The sequence below is a fragment of the Lampetra planeri genome, chromosome 35 (genome assembly GCF_965212315.1).
Source record: "Lampetra planeri chromosome 35, kcLamPlan1.2.h2, whole genome shotgun sequence".
NCBI lineage: Eukaryota > Metazoa > Chordata > Hyperoartia > Petromyzontiformes > Petromyzontidae > Lampetra > Lampetra planeri.
Window position 1 is genome coordinate 11216471 of NC_136141.1, and position 12692 is coordinate 11229162.

Here is a 12692-nt window from a genome sequence, read left to right on the forward strand (position 1 = left end):
CACCGAGTCGTTAGAGTGGCGTGCGTGCAGGGGGTGTACAGTGGCTATCGGGGTGCGCCGTCGTAGTATCGCTGGGGTGCTGTGGGGGTTAAAAATCCGCATAAACAATCGGTCCCCATCTGCGTTTACCAACGTGGCGGACCCCACGACCCCATATCGTTTGGCCAACTCCGGGTGAGGAGTTAGCATTACCTCCCCTGATGGTCGGAGTGCGGGGTCGGTGGGGGATGTTGCTACCGGCACTAGCATCTCAGTGAGCGGCCCGATGGTGACTGCCGTCGCCAGGATAGCGGCCACAGGTGCGAAGCGGGGGCGCGTCGGTTCTCGTCCCAGGAACGGAATCCGCTCGCCGTTGCTCTCCATGGTGGCGCATCGCTGGCGAAGTTGCACGTTGAGTCCCAGCCGTTCTAGGAGGTCGGTACCTGCGATACACAACGCACTCGACACGTAGAACTCCTGGGTGCACACCTGGCTGCCTATGCGGACCTCTAGGGTGGCTCTCCCCAGCAACCCCATTCCGGCTCCGCTCACCGTGTGCAGCGCGCGGTCCGGGGCCTGCAGGTGACGCACGTCGACCCCGATCGCGCTGCAGTGCGCTGCACTCACGAGCGAGGCCACCGCCCCCGTGTCCAGCAGGATTCGGGTACGCATTCCGTTTACCTCCCCTTCCACCAGCGACGTGGCCCCCGTGATCCCCGCCACCAGCTCCCGTAGCCAGTCGCCAGGAGTCACCGTTTCCGTGGGCGTTGTTGCTGGAACCTGTGTGGAGATCACTCGCTCGCCATTATTCTCATTATCGTCTATTTGTATCGGGACCGCGTCGATTGCACCCCTAGTTGGTCCGCTCTCTAGGGGGCGTTGGAGTTTAACCCCCGCGTCTGCCTAGCTCGGGTGATTTCAGGACAGTCTCTCACTAGATGTCCTCGGCGATCGCACATATAACATGTCCGGGGAGGGGGGGCGGCTCCGTAGTGGGCCCCCTGCCCACTCCCTCCCCCCCCATTACGCCGCTGTCCACCCGCCGCCTCTAGTCGGGCTACCCTTCCAGATAACCCTCCTACCGTGGCGCGTAGGTCCCCCATCTCGGATCGGATGGTCTCAACGGAGGATTGCAGTTTAGTCATATTGTTATTCGTTTCTTCGCGTACTTGGGTTACCCTCTCACCTACTTGGGTTACCCTCTCACCTACTTGGTTTATCATATCTCCCATACCGGCCTGTAACCCGGCTACCCACCCCGGGGTTGTCTCGCTGGGTCTCTGGGGCTCCCTTGCCCGTCCCCTTACTGCGATGGCGAGCTCTTCCTCCACGTCGGAGAGTAGGCTCGCTACGGCGCACTCTCGTCCCCTCCCTCGAGGCTGCGCGCGCTCACCCGAGAGTTTCTCGCATTTACGCGCACGTTTTACGAGGGTGTCAAAGGAGAGGCATGCACCATCTACATTTGGCTGCCACCACGGGGTGTGTGCCAAATATCGCTGGACCTTCCCGGCAGCGAGGCCCTCAATTATTTTTGACTCGTACTCCGGGTACGCGAGCTGGGTCAACGTGCGTACGTCCTCAGCGTAATCTCGCAAATCCTCGCCGGGTTGGCGGCGGCGTGCCTCTAAGGCCGCCTGCGCCTCCTCCTCGTCATACGTGCCGAAGCGCTCTTCGAGTTGGCACATTTGTTCCTCCCACTGTGTTTGTGCGCTTGCGGGCAAAGCTTCCACAAAGTCAGTTGCCCGCCCATCTAAATGTAGCTCTAACTGCTGCAACGCCTCCTCATCTGACCACCCATTAACCTTTTTAGCCCCCCTGATGCTGCGGGCAAACGATTTCCATGATGGAATTCCTTTGCCCGTAAATGTGCATTTGATTTTAATCTGGGTTGGGGGGCCTCTTTCCCTTGGGGGTGTGGGGGATCGTCCCGTTTCTGACACCAATATGTGAGGGTCGCTGGCCCCCGAGATCCCTCCCTCGATAATGCTAACGGCCGGGCTAACATCGTTACTCGCCCCCCCGCTGCTAGGCGAACCGCTGCTGGGTTCCTCACCCATGGGGTGTGAGCCGTCGCTCGAGGATTCCCCTCCAGCGCGGGTCTGCGTAGTAGGCATGGTTAGTTAGCGAGTGGTATTATGCCCCCCTTTACGCTACCACGATACCTCCCTTTCCTAATCGCGCACCTGCAACCCACACGGAGCGAACGTACGCACACCCACACACGCAGCTCCGTGCACTCCAACTCAACACTGACTACTCACGTTATGATCGCGCACACGCGACACCCACTCTCGCGCCGCTCTGCGCAGCGCTCCCACGAGGCGAGCCGCTGTATACGCAGCACTACACGCGTTCACACTGCTCAACGAGATCACACGAGGCCACGATTCGCTATTAATGATTTATTGTTTGCTACCTGGAACTGGTTGTTGAGTCAGTGTGAATCGACGAGGCTGGCCTATTCTACTACCCCTGAACCTATTCTCTATTAGGCTGGCCTATTCTACTACCCCTGAACCTATTCTCTATTTATCGGCTATGATCCTACTTCACCTTCTTACTCACTGTTAGGTGCCCACGGCGGTCCGTTGATCGCGTGCTCGCAGCGCACCTCGATGCGTCTCACGGACGTTCGGGTCGCTGGCTGGAGAGCGTCTTGTCGCCTGGTGCTGGAGTAAGAGAGAGATCTCTCGTTTTCGCCCCCTTTTATCGTCCCTACATCAAAGGGATGTTGCTCCGCCTGTCGTCGCTCCCCTTCCCGTTTTTCTTTAGCAATCGGCGCGCGCCCGTTAGGGCGCGTGCGGCGGTTCCGGGCGCCTTTGTTATGCAACTTATGCGGCGGTGTCCATCACAAAGGCTCGCCGTGGGAATTTGTGTACGGGCTCCCCGCGTGCCTCCGCTCTCCCGATTATTCATACTTTTAGCTCCATCCTTTAAGTCCCCTAACAATGGTGTCTGCGCACTCAAGCATAATTATCCCAATCAGCAGCGACTACGCGCAAGAGCCCCTGCGGTCATGCTAATCACGCCGTCCCTCCCCTGCCTGTGCGGCGTGTGTGTGTGGTGCTTATTCTAATTATGCTCCTCCATCACAATGCTTATGCGCGGCGCTCACTCCAACGGCCTGCTGTGGAAGTTAAGTGCGGAGCCTCCGCATGTCCCCACCACCTGCCCTATCAATTGCGCACCCTAAACTATGCCGCCCCGTCCCTCCTCTGCCTGTCTCGTCGACCCGTGGGGGGTGTGTGTGGGGGGATGCGTTTCAACCGCGGTGGCCGAATGCCCTTCGCCGCAACCATACCATCTTAAGGCCGGTCGCAGTGCCGCGGTGCAAAGTAGCGTCGGGGGAGGTCGTCCAATTCCCTGGTCGCCGGAAACCGTGAAAGTCAATCCCGATAAGGGCTTCTCGGATAAAAACCGGTCGATCAGGTGACCTCCCCTTCCAGCTCTATGGGGGGGGGGGGGAGATGCGTGCGGGTGTGTTCATGTGAGGTGAGGTGAGGGGGACGCGGGGTCGGCTCCGTCGCTTGGTGGTGGCGAGGTCGTAGATGGGGCGCCTGCTGAACGGCTTCGTGGCGGCGGCATCACACAGTCCTGCGAGCTTACATTGACATGCTAATCACATTTACACAGTACATTTACATGTAAATTTCTCACTTTAACATCACGAGCCCCCCCCCCCCCCCCCACTTTGTTTATGACTGGGGCTATGCCCATCTCTAACCTTTAAAAGCTGCCTGCATCAGCAGCTTCCCTCTTTCTTCCGCCTGATGACGATTGCTTGCGTTGCAATCGAAACGTTGTGATCTATAATTATTTCTACCTACGTTATTTCACAAAAAGAACCAAAGAGTATGGTTAGTTTAGTCTTGTGCTATTCTTTCGTCCCGTCTCACCAAGCTAGAATTTGCCTCCTGAGCGAATAACCCACCTGTCGCTAGTATCGGGAGTTCATCTTTAGTACCAGGTATCCGTTTTTGTACTTCGTGTACTGTGGCATATCCCACTCTGATTTTTTTTAATTAGCTGGTTTATCAGTTAACGCCCCCAATTTACGGTAGTTTAATTGTATTATCAATTTCATTGTTTGTACAACATGTTTTGGTTTTGGCACTCACTGCCATTTTAATTTGTGAGTTATTGTAACCGTTTAATTGTAGCGCTTTGATGTGTTTAATCTTACTTCTCAGACTTTCATAACTTTGTAATAAAGGACTCTCTCTCAGATGTCAATCTCCGTTGTCCTTTATTGGGTTCGTAGAATCTCGGCACCACGGCGTCCTCGCTCAGGCCCTCGTCCCTCCCGACGATCTCTCCACAGCCACTCGGCTGCTCCGATATGCAGTCTCCCTGTGCGTCTGACACCGATGGCTGACGGTGTCGACGTCTCCCACCGCGTGGCGACCGCGCCACTCTCTCCGTCCTGCCCAGCGTGGCCTCCTCCTGTTTCATTCCATCTCAACTCCCCTTTCCCCTTCCGGTTCTCCCCCTAAATCCTCTCTCCCACGTGACCCTAACTCCACCCACTCCCCACATGACCCAGACTCCGCTCCCCCTCAGTCCTTGCTCGCATTACACGACCCCCCCCCCCTAATGAAAACCCAGCCGTCCCCGGCTGCAATAAATATAATAAAATAATGCGAGCAACATTGTAACCATCTGGCATTACTGGACAATGGAGAATATAACAACGATAACAAGAACAACAAGAACAAGAACAATCAACGAAAGGAAAGGGATTTGGAACGCGTGCGGGTCGCCGGCCCATCACGAACGGGCGGCGGTCCCCCCACAGAGCGAGAACGCGACGGGGTTTTAAGGTCGACAGGAGTAGAACCGCCCGCCGCTGTTGGAGGCCCAAGGTCCCGTTCCCCAGAGAAACCCAAGTCCGGGGTCTCTGGCAACCGTGTCTGTGGTGGGGTTGGAGGGGCAGCGGGGTCAAGTGGCCCCGTCGCCGTGGTAGGCCCACCCAGAGCAGGATTCGCCACATCCGCCTGCGTCACGGCTGGTTCGTCTGTAGAAGGCACGACAGGCGCGCTTGCAGAGTCAACAGGCAAAGGCAGAGGTGCGTCGGGTGCAACAGACACCGGCAATGCAACATCAGGGGATGACGCATCCGTCCGCGGGGCCACGTAGGGCTTCAACCTAGACGTATGAACGTACCAGCGCCGCGATCCAAACCGAACCCGTGCGGATTGCGGGTTAGGGACTTCAATAAGCTTAACTGGCCCCTGCCATGGTTTGTGAAGCTTAGGGGAGGTCCCCGGCCGCACCTGCGGGCAGTGCAGCCATGCCATGTCCCCCACTCGCCAGGGGCATGTACCGGTCGAGCGCCGGGCGCAACGCTCGTTTCGCGCCTGAGTCTTGGCAGTAGCCAATCGGGCCCCCTCCCGTGCCTCGGCGACGCATCGAACAGTGTCATAGGCCGTGAACGCGGTCGTGGCGTGAGCCAAAACCGTTCCGGCCGAGACACTGACATTCTCCGCACTCCCATTTAGCACCTGTAAGAACGGGGGCTGGCCCGGCCGGACAATCATTTGTGCCCCAACCAGAGCCGAGCCGCCCGTTATAGCCGTGGACGGCGATAACAGAACCCCCGCCGCTCCCTCAACGCCAGGTACTGGCTTCCGATATCTCAACGGGATAAGCATCTGCGAACCAGGTGGAATGTCAACAGATACTTCGGACAGCGCCTGCACCTGGCAAACAGGGGCAGGCCGGCCCCATGGCGACGGTAGGAACGAAATTTTCCGCCCCCTGGTAAGTCAATGCAATTTTGATCAACCCTTATTTAAATGGGCATTTTTGCCAGGAAATCAGTCCCCAACAAACAGGGTACCGCGAGGGACCTAGAGATCAAAACGGTCCCTGAAGCCGACACCTCCCCAATCGATATGTTGGCGTCCACCTGGCCCACAATGCCCATACTTCCCCCGTTCGCTGCTATGCATGAATCATAAACCGCTCGCACTCTCCCTGGCGGAATGCCCAAAAGATGGAAAATGACATCCGAAATAATGGTCGCGGACGCACCGGAGTCCACCAAAACACGCACCTCGACCCCCTGAATAGAACCCGGTACCGTGGACGAGCCCATAGCGGCCGCAACTACCCTCCGTGCCATTCGGCGCCATTGCGTCAGCGAGCGACACGGGTCAATCAGAGGCACCTCGTCGTTGTTAACGACACACGGACCGCGCGGCGATGGTGATGCATGAGGTGACAGGCCTTGCCGGGTGTCTGATGCGCACCGACTTGCCTGTCCTGGCTGGTCTTTTCGCGCGACGTCCGTGGTCGAGGCCGCCTTCAACGATGGGGCCCCCCGTCCAAGCTGACACCTGCTTCCAGCGTCAGAGATTAAATTGAGCGTCCAAGCACTTAGCCGCAGCACGGGACATCAATTTATCATGGCTGCACACCGGCATGGGGATCCCCAGGTCTCTAGACAATTCCAGCTTCTTGCCCAACACAAGGGGCTCCAACAAATCCGGCTCCGTCTCGGGGTATGCTGCCATCGCCAGTTCCAGAACTGCGCCTCTGAAAGCCATCGGCGATTCATCACGCGCCCGTTGGCGCTGAACAAATCTACGATGGGCATCGTCCGGAGGCTCGTACGCATCCGCCATTTCCTCGAAGACACCCTGCAGCGTCTTCTTCTTGTCGGCCTTGATGGAGCGGAAGAACCGGACGGACTCGTCGTTGAGAAGTGTTGGTAAGACTTCCAGGGCCTCCGCGTCCGTCCATTTGGCGGAGCGTACGGCCGCTTGAAAATGGCAGGCAAATGCGCTCCAATCGCCGCCGATGGAGAATTCTTTGACCGTTGTTAAATGACGGCTGCGGGTTCTTGCTCCGCCGTCCTCCACCGATGGTGACTCACGCGGCAGCGACAAGATGGCGTCACTCCGCAACGTGTGCAAGATGGCGGCTTCCCGCGGCGGAGGGCGCAAGATGGCGGCTTCCCGCCGTTCCTCCTCGGCCACGCCCAAGATGGCGTCTTCGTGCCGCGTGGTCGAGAGGGCTGATGGCGACGGCAAGGCCCCGGTCTGTTGTTCCCCGCTGGGCCTCCCCGAAGTTTTTGCCGGCATCACAAGGTCGCACAACTGTGCCAACACCGTCTTCAGTGCCTCCAGTTGCGCCGCCACCTGTCGCCATCCGTCCTCAGCGTCCAGTCGCGCGAATGGGCCCACCGAGGCGGCCACGTCCTGCACGCCCGGACCCCCGCTCGTCCCCGCGCCACTTTCCTCCTCCATCGTCGGTAGCGCCACCGCTGGAGGGAGGTCGTCGTCAGAAGATGCTGCAGAAGATGGTGCAGGGACGGTCTTCCTCCTGAGCTGTTTTGACATGCCGTTTCACTTCTGACACCAATGTAATAAAGGACTCTCTCTCAGATGTCGATCTCCGTTGTCCTTTATTGGGTTCGTAGAATCTCGTTACCACGACGTCCTCGCTCAGGCCCTCGTCTCTCCCGACGATCTCTCCACAGCCACTCGGCTGCTCCGATATGCAGTCTCCCTGTGCGTCTGACACCGATGGCTGACGGTGTCGACGTCTCCCACCGCGTGGCGACCGCGCCACTCTCTCCGTCCTGCCCAGCGTGGCCTCCTCTTGTTTCACTCCGTCTCAACTCCCCTTTCCCCTTCCGGTTCTCCCCCTAAATCCTCTCTCCCACGTGACCCTAACTCCACCCACTCCCCACGTGACCCAGACTCCGCCCCCCCTCAATCCTTGCTCGCATTACAACTTGACACCTGTTTTTCCCGATGAATGACCATCTTGATGAGAGAGCTTTTCTGTGCAGGGTGATCGTGTGAGTGTGCAATTTATTTCTGTACACGCTGTTATTTTGCAGTTTGGGCCACCTCCGAGCAGAATATCCAGGAATTGGGTTTCCTTCACCTCCACTTTCACGGTAAACTGGATGGGTTTTGCGAGTTGAGATGATTTAGACATTAATTCAGTGTAATTTTACCGTGGGGCCCAGACAATCAATGTGTCCTTCACATATCTAAACGAACGAGAGGGTTTTAGTGTACTTGAAGCTCGCGCTTTTGCTTCAAACATTTCCATGTGTAATGAGCGACTTCCACGACACGTCGTATAGAGGGTACTTCTTTATTACTCACACTGGGCACAACACAGGCCAACACTGATTCTTCTTCCCACTGAATATACTCTAGACCAGGGGTCCTCAAACTTTTTAAACAGGGAGCCAGTTCACTGTCCCTCAGACCGTTGGAGGGCCGGACTATAGTTAAAAAAAACTATGAACAAATTCCTATGCACACTGCATATATCTTATTTTGAAGTGCAGAAACAAAACGGGAACAAATACAATATTTAAAATGAACAAGTAAAGTTAAATCAACAAACTTGCCAGTATTTCAATGGGAACTTTGGGCCTGCTTTTGGCTAATGAGATGGTCAATGTCCGGTTCCATATTTGTCACTGCTAGTCGTAACAAGTGATGCAAGTGTGCATCCGTTAGTCTAGATCTGGTTGGAGATTTCAAATGTTTCATTCTGGAAAAAGTCTGTTCACAGACATAAGTGCTGCCAAAGATGGTTGCCATTTTGAGTGCATGGTTCCTGAGATGAGGATATGTCTCAGAGGGGAGAGATGCATAGAAATTATGAAGGCTGCTTGACTTGAATGCGTCTTTCAGTCACAATTCTGCAGTTCAGCCAGTTCCATTTGGTAAATTGTATCCACATTTTCAATGTCAATAGAAAATGGGTTACGGAAAAGCTGTATGTCATGTTCATGGAGATGAAGCTCTTTAAATCTAAATTGGAACTCCTTTTGCAATTTTTCCAGTGAATCCACACATGTTTTGTTTGGGAATGCAACCAATGGTTTTTCCGCTAACAGATTTTGAGTTGTGGGGAGATGGCAGAAGTTTTCCTCCTTCACTTGTTTGATGAGGAGGCCTAATTTTACTTCAAATGCTTTGACATGTGATTGCATATCACAGATGAGCTTCCCCTTTCCTTGAAGTTGCACATTGAAACTGTTGAGTAGCTCTGTTACATCTGTCAGAAAGGCAAGGTGCCATTTCCATTCTGTATCATTGAGCTCTGGTACTTCTTTGTTTTTTGAAAGCAGAAAAGCTGTAATCTGTGGAAGTAAGTCATAGAAACGTTTCAAAACTCTCCCTCGACTCAGCCAACGGACTTCTGTGTGGTACATAACATCTTCATAGTCAACATTTATCTCAGACAGAAATTCCTGAAATTGTCTGTGGTTTAGTGCATGAGCTCTAATGAAGTTAACACAAGATACCACAATTTTCATAACAGAGTCCCACTTCAGTGATTTACTACACAGCGCTTGTTGGTGGATGAGGCAGTGTATGGCTATTGGATGAGAATGGTTATGTTTGTCCATCTCTTGGTTAATGCGAGCAATTACTCCTTTCTTAGACCCCACCATGCTAGGAGCACCATCCGTTGTCACACTGGCTAGTTCAGCCCAGTTCAGCTCCAAACCATTCACAGTTTGGCAAACCTTTTCATAGATATCCTCTCCTGTAGTTGTTCATTTGATGCTTTGCAGTGCAGCAAGCTCTTCTGTGACTTCGAAATAGTCATTCGTCCCACGAATAAAAATTAGAAGTTGTGCAGAATCACGAACATCATTGCTTTCGTCGAGTGCCAAGGAAAAATAGGAAAGTTTTTTTGTGGAGTTTTGCAAATGCTGATGCAAATTGTCTCACATTTCTTCAATCCTCCGTGTAATTGTAGGTCCTGAAAGACTCACTGTACTAAATAAATCGGCCTTCTCTGGACACATCTCTTTGGCAACAGAAAGAAGGCATTCTTTAACAAATTCTCCCTCCACGAATGGTCTGCCAGTGCACGCTATTAGCTTGGCAACTTGAAAACTTGCTCGCAGTGATAAAATATTTTGCTGCTTCTGCTTCACAAAAGTATTTTGCTGAGTTGTTAATGTATTTTTCAGTTTTAATATTTTATCTTTTCTCACTTCTCCGACCAAACAATAATATTTATCTTTATGTTGAGTTTCATAGTGTCGACGTAAATTGTATTCTTTGAACACAGACGCTATATTCTGGCATATCAGATACACAGCTCTTTCCTTGTACTGCATGAAAAAGTAATCATAAGTCCACTGTTCTTTGAATATCCTACACTCCGAGTCAATTTTTCTCTTTCTTGACATCATTGTTTCCTAGGGAGTCAAAATTGCTATTAGTAAAATACCAATATATATACAGCGCTACAAAAACAATATACCAGCAATAACTTTGCCCACACAGAGACATACAGACTGCACTGCCCATCAATGCAGTCTGATTGGGGGAACTCCGCTTTTACCCCAGGCTCACACTGGTGCGGGTGCCATTAAAGAGTTAATTACACCTGCAGTTTTGTTCACAGATTACAGTGCGATCTGCGAACTCGCATAGGAATATGATCGCATGGGGGAGAAGACCCATGCGATCCGATTCCACTGCAGGAAAAAAGAAGGCACATGTGCCTTTTTTCTTCCAAATCTAATGCAAGTTCAGCCATACAAGCATATGGCTGAACTCGCACTGCTCAGAGATCGCAACAGTATGAACCGGGGCTTACACAACATACAACACATAACCTCATACAACTGAATAGCAATCAGAATATAAATGCACTTACTGTCATTTAAATTGGGTTTCCTACTCCTCGGCTGTCTGTCACTGACCAGCACGGGAAAACAGCAGGCAGCCCCTCCAGAGATCAGAGATCACTCTGTTATTACCCCTCTATCATTTACTCAGCGGTGCGTGTGCTGGGGATCTACATCCCCAGCACACAGGAATATCACTGGGAGTGGAGCCGAGGGGCAAGTGAGGGAGCTGAGGGAGGGAGAGCCAGTCAAGCGCAGCCAGGGGAGGGCTGGCAGCCTTAGGCCTGGGGGGCAAGTCCAGTCAATTGGCCCATTGAACCATTCACCAGCGCAGCCCAATGAGTGGCCACCGCCGCAGCTCAATCAGTGCCCACCGCCGCAGCCCAATGAGTGCTCACCAGCGCAGCCCAATTAGTGCTCACCAGCGCAGCCCAATTAGTGCTCACAAGCGCAGCCCAATTAGTGACCATGGGCCGGATAAATGTCCTCGGCGGGCCGCATGTGGCCCGCGGGCCGTAGTTTCAAGACCCCTGCTCTAGACAATAACACCTCTACCGGCTACACGCACAGCCGATCACTCTGCGTGGTCCCCTTGCCCTCGTCTCCGCCGCTGCCTGGCGGCGTGACAACGGCGATGGAACCCACGCAGGAGATCTTCCACGTGGCCGGACGAGCAGGTTCCCGGAGCATCTCGGCCAGCCCCACCTGTGACCTTTGCCCCAGATACACCTCCTTCCCTGATTGGTTGTTACCTCTGTGGCCATTCCCGTGAATCCCTTCCCGGGCCAGTAGGTGTCACCCTGTCATTTCACATAGGTTATCAGAAGACAGGAGAGCCCATTGCTGCTGCTTTTCTCCGTAGAAATCGCCTCTCTACGGGAAATAGGTGTAGTTTATACAATGCTCAGCTAATTGTGGGATGTCTTTGGGTAAACTTTTGTTTCAACCAGAATACCGAGTATCTTTATTAGACTCGTTAACTGGAACCTTAGTGACCAGAGAAATTGCACCAACATTTACCGGAATATCATTAGGGTTAAGCTTTATATATTTTATTATATTTACAAGATGTTCTGAGTTTTTTATGACCGAACAGGACCTGCTAATGTGGGGCTGTATGTTTTGTTACATTTGCACTGATTTATGTGGCAGAGCTGATTGTACTATTGGTCTTAATGGGCCACCACATTGGTATACTACAGGTCGTGGGTTCGACCCAGACCATGAAGCCTGTATATGTGGATTTTACATCTCTCTTCCCATAGTCACGTGGATTTGTGTCTGGGTCCTCCAGTGTTTTCCTCTACATTTAGAATCAACATGCGTTTAGAGTATTTGGCTGCTATACATTTTCACATGATAAGCCACTTCGTTGAGCTATCATTTGTGGCTAGGTCGCTTCTCAAAGAGAGCTTTATAGCTCAGTGGAGCCTTCCCTGGTAAAAAAATTTAAAGTTTAATGAACCTTTGGCAAACCGTAAACCCCCAGTGGTTATGGCGCCGTTTGTTTGATCATGTATTCCTCCTCCTTGGGAATTAATGGTTTGGCAATCATTGCAGTTCTCTTCAGTTCCAAAGGACTGGTTAGGTCTCATCCGGTAAAACTCTGATTTTGTTCCCATAATCCCCACGGGATATCATGTTAATTGCCATTTGTTTTAGACTTTTGCCTCACCTAAAGTAATGTTTTTGGCAATTTACTGCTTTCAATTATTTTGGCAACCTCGTGCCCAGTCATCTCAGCTTGATTTTCAGAATCAGAATCTTTATTTATCTTGGAGATTCCACTTAAGCAATTATCGCAATAGCAATTTTGCATGGGGAAACAGCAAAGACCTTTAGATAGGTCGAATATCATATCGCTGGTAAATCATTGTTAGTCATGTTAATGACCGTATTTTTAATGATTTTTAATTGAGTCTAATTAAATTTAGTAAGTTTATGACATATTTCCATGATCTAACTAAAAAAAATCATGAATTTTAACCCCATTTACAGGAATGGAAGAGCTAGGTCACCACGACAAACAGAAGGGGAATCGGATATGGAGACGCGCTTTAGCCAAATTATTCAGAGCAGTGACAGAATG